At 32.0% G+C, this 11259-nt stretch overlaps 1 pseudogene; it reads left to right on the plus strand.

Moving 5' to 3' along the window:
* The first annotated feature begins 57 nt into the window (after positions 1 to 57).
* LOC132295527 (purple acid phosphatase 3-like) lies at positions 58 to 8040 on the plus strand (annotated as a pseudogene).
* The last annotated feature ends 3219 nt before the right edge of the window (positions 8041 to 11259 follow it).

Consider the following 11259-nt stretch of genomic DNA (forward strand, 5'->3'; position numbering starts at 1 on the left):
GGGACAGTACCTGATTGAGCAGGCTGACCTTAGGTAAAGAAAATTCTTGAGTTTCTATTGCAATATGCTCGCTTTTCTTTAATTAATATGGTGTCAAGTCTTTTTGCTAAGAATTTTGTTTCACGGTAGGGTTTAATGTTTGATCTGTTTGTCATCATCCTTTCCCCCCTTCTTTGGTGGCTCATATCTTCTTTCTGGAGTTGATTTTCTTGAAAAGATTGAAGGTTGCTTACCAGAATCTCTTGTTGATGAAAGGTGTTTGGAGGGGCACATTGGATTCAGTGTTTACATTTGAGATCAACCCCTTCTCCTGCATAGAAGAAGCTATAACTCATTTTGTGGGCTTCTCAGGTATCTTAGGTTTATAAATTTGGAAATGGAGAAAGGTGAAAAACAAAGAAAAACCATGTCGAAATGGCCAGAGAAACTACACCCAGTTAGTAGGCCGAGGGCCCAGGTTTTCTCCTTGTCCAAGATGGTTTGCCTATTTGCTTAGGGTTGAGACATCAAATCAAGTCTTGAATAAAGCTTCATAAACTGAGGAAATCCAAGAGTGTCTTAACTATAAGTAGGGCGGCAAATGAACCGAACTGTTCAATAAAGCTTCATAAACTGAGGAAATCTAAGAGTGTTTTAATTATAAATAGGGCTGCAAATGAACCGAGTTGTTCATGAACAATTCGGGCTCGGCTCACTAAGGGCTTGGCTCGGGTTCGTTCGTTAACGAGCCGAGCTCGAGCCTAGTTTTTAGGTTCGTTTAGTAAACTAGCCGAGACAGCTCGTTTAGTTAAATTTTATTTGATTTATTCTTAGCCCATATCAATAACACATAATCATAATGTTGACCCATAATTTTACTTCACAAGTCCAATTTATAAGTCCATATACATTTAAAATTAAATAAACTTAATACCCACCTCAAACCTAACTTATTTCATTCTTGCCGCCACACTCCATCCCCAAGCTCGATCATATCTCATATGTCATCTCTCTTCCTTTGGTGTAGTTAATCCACGCTACATCTTCAGCAGCCGTGTGATTTGTGAGGAGATGGTCAACAATCGATATGGTGACAGAAGGAGAAGATAGATGAATGGGTTGAAGTCGCTTGGCTTATAAAGTCAAGGTCTAAACTATATACATGGATTTCTCTATATATACATAGATTCTTGTATAAATCTAGTATTGTATATTTCTCCTCAATATAAGATATATTGAGATGGATTTGTTTGGCCAAACGAGCTCGAGCCAAGCCGAGTGCCAAGAAACTCACGAGCCGACCCCGAGCATGGCAATACCAAGCTTGCCCGAGCCCGAGCACCCTTCTGATCTTGACGAGCTGAGCCCGAACATGCCAAAGCTCGGCTCGGCTTAATGCTGCCCTAACTATAAAATTACTTCTAAGGATAGACTTGTCAATTGGAAATCCAAATCTGATTTGATTATATAGGATCACTATGGGAACATGATCCCACAGTGATCCTAGTGATCCCACAGTGATCCTTGATTAAAATTATATATATATTACATTACAATCTAGTATATAAATAGCAATGGCGTCAACATTATGTGGAAAATGAGGTGGAGAGCTTTGGAAAGCTATGGTGGAAGTTTTAGCTATGCCAAACAATAATTAGTGTTGATTACTGGTTTAGTTCTAGTGATTGGACCTGTGCTATTATTGGCATATCTGGTACTGTGTCCTCTCAAGCTTGAGAATGACCACTCACCTTACTGGCTAAATACTAAAAATTGCTACTTATTTACCAACGTAAGAATCAAATTAATTTATCTGGAGTTGGCTGGATAGTCTACTAAATTAGTGACTCCTTTTATTCTTAGAGTGCCACACTTCGTCCCTATGCATTTACTAAATAATTTAACATCAACACTTATTGTCTTAGGACAAAAAAAAAAAAAAAAGAAAAAAAAAAATTCCAATTTCTCTATAATAATTTATTACACATCACCCACGCAACTAGATGCGTAGAAGCCTCTATGACTAATATAGTAATATCATATACTATATGAATGTATTACGCATTTATATATATATATATATATATATATTACGCATTCCCTTCAAGCTCTAATTAAAGCTAATTGTTTTGAAGCTCCGTTATCTGTCACTTTCTTTAAACCAACCCTACCTCATTTAATTCTTGTACTAAACTTAGATTTGATATTTCATAACGTCTTTCAAAACCCACAAGCATTGCATTGCATTGCTTTGCTTGACAAAGAAGAGTAAAAACGGAAAAGCATTGCTTTCTTTTTCCCTATTAATTTCTCTCAAGACAATGACTATTCTGTGCAATGAAACTATGCATTTCTTCCTCATTTTGGGTGCTACTTTAGGGTTTTGTTTGGTTTTTTGCGTCGCTGAGCTTCCACGTTTCCTCCACCCGGTGAAAGCCAATGGCTTCATGAGCTTCTTGGTGGTCGAAGATTGGGGACGAAAGGGACTTTACAACCAGTCTGAAGTTGCTGTTCAGGTTCCAAAAAACTTCCCTTCTCATGCATGCTCATTTTTCATTCTCAAACTACATTATTGAAATGAAGGTTCCGTTTGTTTGGATGTAAAATATTTTTTAAAAAATGTTTTTTTTTTTTTTTTTTATTTTTTTTTTTATTTTCTGATGTTTGGTAAATGTAAAATATTTTACTAACAAAAAAAAATTAAAATTTAACAAAAATAACTTATCCATCAACTTTCGTCAAGTTATTTTACATGTTCCGCATGAACTCGATCTCAATCTCGACGTAGATCTTTGCCAAATACTTTCAAAATAAAAATAAAATTATATTTTACGTGAAAAAGAAAAATATTTTTTTAAAAAAATATTTTACGTTGAAATAAACGAAACCGAAATATTACATACGCAGTGTATAGAAGCCATATTGTATATACACACAAGCACACCCCTATACATGTATGTTGTGTAGAATTAAGTGATGAGCATTTCGAATGTGGAGGCATATTGTGAATAGACTCTTATTAGGGTCCAAAATATATATTGGACAACAACTCCCATTGTATAATATGCACGAGAATTATCAAAATTTGGCATCCAATTTTGATAATATTCCATCAATCAGTGGTGCAGAAACATTTTAGGTGGCCTTGTGATATCTCATCTCTTTTTTAAAGTGGGTGGTTCATGTCTTTCGAAAGTGTTGCGTTGAGTTATTTGTCGGATTTGTCTCAATTAGTTTTATTTTTTTTTTATTTTTATTTTTATTTTATTTGGATGGTTAAGCAAATTCATACACGCCTCCACTTAGGCTCGAACCCAGACCTCCCCTTTGGGACCAACTGAGCTATTGCCCATTTGGTAATCCTAAAATCGAACTTGAATTCAATCCAAGCAAGTTTTCCTAACTTATACACCCTTTGCTTAATCCCAATCTTAATTGAGTTTGTGTGAAAAATTTAAGAAAAAATTATAGACAAGTCTTTTTTTTTTTTTTCTACACGAGTTTTAAAGCTCTCGTCTTCTATTTATACCCTTGTTAAACTAGAGCTAAAATTTACGACTACCACAATTTTCCCCAACAAATGATTTGTTTTTAAAACTAATGTTTTCAGTGGACTCTTAAACATGTTTAATATTTTCTTTGCAATTGGATTTTTTTTTTTTTTTTCAACTATTAAATACTTAGTCTAATTTCTAAAATATAAGAAAATTATTCAGATGTTTTTTAAAATATAAATAATATTGCCATTTTAGAGAATTTTTAGTCATTTTAGTAAAATTTGAAAATTACAAAAAAAAAAATAATAATAAAAAAAATAAAAAAATCAATAAATGGAAACCATGTAATATCAAATTAGAAAAGTAAAGTAAGTAGTTTGAGATATTTAAAGCTAATATATAAACATTTATAAAAAGTAAGATTTTAATTAATGATATTAATTATTGTTGTACTCGCAGAGGTTCTTGGTTATGAGGTAGGTTTTAAAGGAATAATTCCATTGCATATTCCAAAAGATGTTATGTACGTAAACTTCACATCATCTTATTAATTTTCAAAGCTTCTTGGCCACAAGAAATAAATTGGACAACTACTTCTTTGACTTATTAGCCCTCTTTATGCAAAAGATTTTGTGAGGGTGAACGAGGACTTGAAGGATCTGAATCTTGGCCGCAGGAAATAAATTGGACAACTACTTCTTTGACTTTTTAGCCCTCTTTAAGCAAAAGATTTTGTGAGGATGAACAAGGACTTGAAGGGCTAATAAGTCAAAGAAGTAGTTGTCCAATTTATTTCTTGTGGCCAAGATTCAGTTCCTTCAAGTCCTCGTTCACCCTCACAAAATCTTTTGCTTAAAGAGGGCTAATAAGTCAAAGAAGTGGTTGTCCAATTAAATATGTTAGAAGAATGCTTGTCCAATTAAATATGTTAGAAGAAATTAACCAAATTTGTGATTAAGAGGTTATTTGAGACGAGCCGTAAACTCAGACGTTCTGATTTAATTATTAAAAAAATTACAAGTAATTACATATGTCCAAATATTATCCCACTTCCTCGTATGTGTGACAAAGGTCAGCGGTTGGAAGGAACTTTGATTCTACAAAAAAAAATCCAACTGAATTTACCTTGCAAACTTATATACCTAATGTCACCTGTTGTTGGTAGAGTAATCTTCTATCTTATAAAGGAAACCTCCAACTTATCCTAAGCACTTCTTATCTATCTCTTATAAAAAATAAAAAATAAATAAAAATTAACTCAGTATACGATCGCTTTTCAAGATATTAAAAAGATCATATGTATGTAATTTTACCTCCTTATCAAAAGATTGCTTTTGGCTTCAAACCCGTGACCAAGGGATCTTCCTTATTTGCATGAAAATGGTCCAATTGTTATATGGACCACCCACTTCCATTACCCATTTACAAACAAATAGTTTAAATGGAAAAGAAAATAATCCAACAGGTATCACGGTTAAAACGAGATAGAGGATAAATTAGTAATTTCATGCAACAAATATCAGGCCGTTTTCACATTATCACTTTTTCGTTGTCAACAAATGAATTAGAGAATATTTGCTAGTGAAATTACCCCCAAAAAAAATCTTTTATCCTTAAATATACTGATAGTTGGAGAAGTTTTTTTTGCAATTTATCCTTAAATATATTCGAATTCTTGTCGTTTGACACAAAACTTCTTTCAAAAGTCTCCTTAATAAAAACCACCTTTATTTTTTCAAATATCAGTCAAGCTAGAGCAAAGTAATGAGTAATTAATTATCCTTGTTTTCTAGATTTAATTCCTCGAAGGGTAAATTATTTTCATTCAAAATATTTTTTATCCATATATTTTGTAGATGGGAGTGATTGGGAAGAAGCTGAACATAGATTTTGTCATCTCCACAGGAGATAATTTTTATGAGGATGGTTTAAATGGTGCAGATGATCCAGCATTTTATGAGTCTTTTTCCAATATTTACAAGGCCCAGAGCTTGCAAAAGAAGTGGTACATTGGTATAACATTTACTCGTGGAATTGTAATTAATTCCTCTCAAGTTGGTTGTTGTTGTTGTTGGTGCGTGTATGTGTGTGTGTGTGTGTGTGTGTAAATTCAATAAACTGATTGTTAAATATATTCATGTTATTTTGTCACAGTTTTGGGCAACCATGACCATAGGGGTGATGTTGAGGCACAATTTAGTCCAATTCTGAGAGAAAAGGACCAAAGATGGCTTTGTTTAAGATCATTTATACTCAATGCAGGTAAATGAAGCCTCGATCTCCATTTTCTTTATCTTTTCTTTTTTTTTTTTTTTTTTTTAAAAAAAAAAAAAAAAAGAAAGAAATCATTTTCTACTCGATTACTGAAAAAAATGGAGAAAAACAAAAATGGTTGCTTTTACATACATAGATTAGCACAACTCATCTACGACCTCATCAGTTTTAAAATATCCGTTATGTTCATAAAAATTCCAAAATGAGTATATACTGACTCAGAAAGTTGCATCTTTCATAAATTCGAATTATTAGAATTTTGATGTTAACTCTAAGGTTTCGTTTGGTTAGATAGAGTCAACTGAAAAAAAAAAAAGGAAATAAAAAATTTTGTAACTTTTTGTAACCTTTTATTTTCTCCAAAATATTTCCTTCACAAAACAAGGGGAAAAATTTATTTTACCTAACAATTTCATTAATATTATTTTACCTAACAACTTTATTTTATATTTAGAAACAACAATGATTTTTTACTATCCACTAATAGTACTTCAAAAGGTCTAAATTTATTGAAACTTTATCATTTTTTTAATATATTTTATTACTAATTCTTTATTATTTTATAAAATAAGGGTAATTTAGGTATCCAAACTATAATATACTCCATCCGTCTCAAAATAAGTGTCATACTTTCCTTTTTTGTCCGTCTCAAAATAAGTGTCCACTTTCCTTTTTCAAACAATATATTTCACATCATTCCAAAAATGTCTTTTGAGTTTAAATTTCAAACTTTAATATTTAAAACTTAAAAGGGCAACATAGTAATTTTCTAGGTAGACAATATATGGTCCCACATGTCCCCTTAAAAATTACTACTGACACTTATATTGGAACGGAAGGAGTAATAATTTTCTTACAATTTTTTTGAAGAAATTTTTAACCTAACCAAATACATATTAGAAAATCAATTTTCTTTTCATTTTTTTTTTTTTCCTTTTTCGCTATTTCCATCTGACTAAACCAGCCTAACAGAGAGAAATTGAATAAAGAACTCAACAGCATGGTCCCTAACCAACTGTTGTGACCTTGCACATTTTGTTGTTGGGATTTGTTTTCATGCATTTATATATACCCATATATATATATACACACATATATATATGAGTTTAAGAACCCCAAATTAATGGCACAATATATTGGAACATTTTCTATCCAAGTAGATCTGTTACCACTGTGTATGTTATACAAAAAGTGTGACAATTCCAAGTTAATTTCTAAATCTTCTTAGTCATTTTCTTCAAAACAATATAATTCTTTTTCAATCTAATTTTCCTTTTTTTTTTTTTTTTTTTTTTTTTTTCTTCTCTTTTAGCCAGAAATCGTTGAATTTTTTTTTGTAGACACAACCCCATTTGTAGATGAATACTTCACAGATCCAGGAAACAATACCTATGATTGGAAAGGTGTCTCTCCAAGGAAGAATTATCTTTCAAATCTCCTGAAGGAATATAACTGTATTTTCTTCTCAATATATATTCCATGTACATCACATAATAAGGAACATTTTAATATTATAAATATATTAATTTGTTACTTTGAAATTTTATTTTTCTTTTAAATTGCAATAGAATGTGGATTTGGCATTAAGAAAATCTAAAGCAAAATGGAAGATAGTTGTTGGTCATCATACAATCAAAAGTGCTGGACATCATGGTGTAACTGAGGAGCTTGTGGCGCATTTGCTTCCGATTTTGCAGGTAATCCCAATAATATATGTTTTTGGAAATGAAAAATAATGTTGATATTAATTTGTTTAATTGAATTTAGTAAGTTTTTATCTAATCCTATTATAATCTTTTTAGGCAAATAATGTTGATATTTACATGAACGGACATGATCACTGTTTAGAACACATCCATAGCATTGACAGGTAAAGTTTTTTTTTTTTTTTTTTTTTTTTTATTTTTTTATTTTATGTATTTAACCAAATAATTAATTTTCTTTTTCTTCTTTAATCACCTATTTGATCGGTTAAAAATGCAGTAAAATTCAGTTTTTAACAAGTGAAGGCGGCTCTAAGGCGTGGAAGGGTAATATAAGTGGTGGAATCCGGAGGAAATGAAGTTTTATTACGATGGACAAGGTTTTATGTCAGTTCAGATGAATGAAGTTGAGGCAAATTTCACATTCTATGATGTTTTTGGCAATGTTTTGTATAGATTCATGGTGTCCAAGTTGTTTTATTCACCTAATTAGACTGGTTGATACGTACAAAGAAGATGGACCTGAATATATATAATGTTATGAATATAACATAATGATTGAAAGACTTTCTATTTGGGTAAACAAATGAAGTTATTGACACTTCTAAGGGAATGTCTCCTACCTGCGTCAACTAATTAGATAGGTTGATACAAGGATGATGAACGTGAATGTATATGATGTTATGAATATAACATATTGATTGAAGGACTTTTTATTTCGGTAAACCAATGAAGTTATTGACACTTATAAGGGGAATGTCTCCTACGTGCGTAAACACATTTTGAAAACCGTGAGCCCTATTTTTTTTTGCATTTAAGCATGTTCGCGTAGGACCTTTTTTAGCAGAGGTCATATCGAATTTTTAAAAAATTGGCATCAGTTTAGGGTCGTTACAAGAAAGTCTTTCAATCATTATGTTATATTCATATATCATCATATACATTCTGGTTCATCATATATCCTTGTATCAATTTGTCTAACTAGGTGAATGAAACAACTTGGACACCATGAATCTATGCAAAACATTGCCAAAAACATCATAGAATGAGAAATTCTATAAACTCTTGGTCCCATAAATAGACATATTGTGCAGATATTGTCGGCTTTGAGCCACACACCTTCAGAATTTATCTAACCTTTCTGAATTCATGGCAAAATGTACCACATTACACATATATAACTATTACTAATTTCTTAAAGATATAACATCAACCTCCCACTCAACTTAAGCATTCTCATAGTCTCAATTTACATCCAAAAATAGTCAAGTATCTTAGTTATGTTACATGGCCATGATTACAAAAAAATAAATACTCTTTTCCATGATTTGAGACTTTACAAAGATTAGCTAAAACACAAAAGGTAACAAAATAGATCTCTAGTCCTCCTCATGCTTGAGAGGGATTGGCATCCACTATTTCCTTTCCCGGCCCTGAAAAATATTAAATAAAATGGGGTGAGCAAATTGCTCAGTAAGTGGTGCCTAAGACTCACCTCTTGTAGCTCTGTGAATCCAAACAATGAATAGGACAATAGGAATTAGGGTCATGCAAAGCCGGAAAGAAATACAATACCAATTTCAAGTTCAAAACAAGTAAATGATATGCCATGAATGCAGTGCCATGCATGTCACTCCCCATTTTTTTAAAAAAATTCATCGCTTCACAAACTGTTAATAAAACCCGCCATTTGGTGACTCCGCAATGAAACGAGAGAATGACTGGCTACTGTCCCTGACCTTTGGTACCCCCGCAGCGTCATTTAGGGCCCAGATAGCTCAACCACGCTAGGGCAATCTCATTAATTCCCTTTATGTTATATTAACACACCGACCCTTTGGTGACTCTGCGGCAACCGGGTTTTCTCAAAATCTCTTTAACCAAAACATTTTCCCAAAATCCCTTTTTCATTTGTTCAAAAACCATTTCCCTTCATTCATACCCCATAATATGCATGTATGTCTCATGTATACAATACTAGGGCAATAAGGAATTTTATACTCCACATATTAGCAAGTTTTACAATAATTCTAAGAAAAATTCCATAAGCTTCCATGTATCATTTCTAGCAACTTTGCAATAAGGATTTCATACTCCACAAATAAGCAACTTTTACAATAATTCTAAGAAAATTTTCATAAGCTTCCATGTAGCATTTCTAGCAAATTTGCAATAAGGAATTTCATACTCCACAAATAAGCAAGGTTTACAATAATTCTAAGAAAATTTTCATAAACTTCCATATATCATTTCTAGCAAATTTTATCAACATAATAATATAGATAATTCAATAATTAAGCATGCTTTTTATACAATTCAAAAATTATACATAATTGCATGCTTCATATACAACATCAAGTCATTCAAGAGGCAAATAGTTCAAATTAATCATGTTTGACAACAAATATGGTAGAATGACTCACAAAAACACAAGAAAGTGAGAATTAGAGACCCCTACCTCAAAATAAGCAAAAATTCCCAATTTGTGAGCCTTAGATCTTGAAATTCCAAAGTGCACCAAACATAAAATTGCTCCCATCAATTCGTAGATCTCGGCGTGATCTTCAATTTGCCGCAAATGGCATCAAAAATCACTCAACGGTTTAAGAGAAATTGAAGTTTGAAGCTAAAATGAAAAAGAAAAAGAAATAGAGAATAGAAAGAAATAGAGGCCCGTAGAGAGAGAGAGAAGGTGAGAAAATGAGGTCAAAGATTGACCTCTTGACTCATTTTCTTGAATAAAATGGTGGGTCCCACTTGTATAATAAATTTTCTTTTCTTTTTCTTATTAATTCACACTACAACCATATATATACATATATCAATCCCCAACCACATAAAACACATTAAATAAAAGTGCATGTGATGCAAATGGACTCAACCAAAATCCCCGTATGCAACAATTTCGGAAAAAAATAGAAAATCGTGAAATGCAGAAACATCACAATCTACCCTGCTTAAAGAGATTTCGTCCTTAAAATCTACCCTCCTTAAGAAGAAAGTCCACAAACACACACTTTCCCGAGAACCCTCACAAAACCCAAGACCATGAATTCACCAACTTTATTGCCTTTAATACCGGACGTCACCAGGCAATCACATACCGCTGCCATTAAAACCAAATGTGGTACCCATCTCTCACCTCATTATGACATAAGACCAACTAGGCTTTATGCCTGACTCAAAACGAACATCAGTTTACTCTACACAGTCACGAAAGGTTTTAAAATCCGAGAAATGAATAGTTGTAATACCCCTAATTTTAAAAAAATAGCCTCGACATTTTAATTATTGTTTTATTTCATTTTTGAGTGATTGGTTGCTTAATTGCTTATTATTGAATTGTTCAAATATTGTATTTTAATTAACTGTATTGAATTGTTTAAATGTTGTATTTTAATTAATTATTTGCTTATTATTTAATTGTTTAAATATTTAATTGTCTCAATGGTGGTGGGATTTTTTATTTTTTATTTTTTTTATAATTAAATAAGTAATTGGATTAAATGAGTATTATGAATTACTTAGGGTTTTCTTTTAGGAGTTACGTACTTGTAGCTGGCATAGATTATAACTTAGGTTTTGTTCTATGGGCCGACTAAGATTTAATTAGGGTTCTGTCTCTAATTATACATGGACTAGGGTTTTAGTTAGAATTAGGGTTGTATGTTTCTAAGCCTATAAATACACTATTACGTTTTAACTTAGGGTTTTGATGAACATAACACAGCAACATAAACCTAAAGTTTGTTAACGTAGAGAGGGTTGAAAGAACAGAGGCAGAGTTAGGGTTACCAAGGAGGAAA

The sequence above is a fragment of the Cornus florida genome, unplaced genomic scaffold, assembly GCF_030987335.1.
Source record: "Cornus florida cultivar Cherokee Brave unplaced genomic scaffold, ASM3098733v1 CherokeeBrave_3.0.0_Hap2_Chr02, whole genome shotgun sequence".
Lineage (NCBI taxonomy): Eukaryota > Viridiplantae > Streptophyta > Magnoliopsida > Cornales > Cornaceae > Cornus > Cornus florida.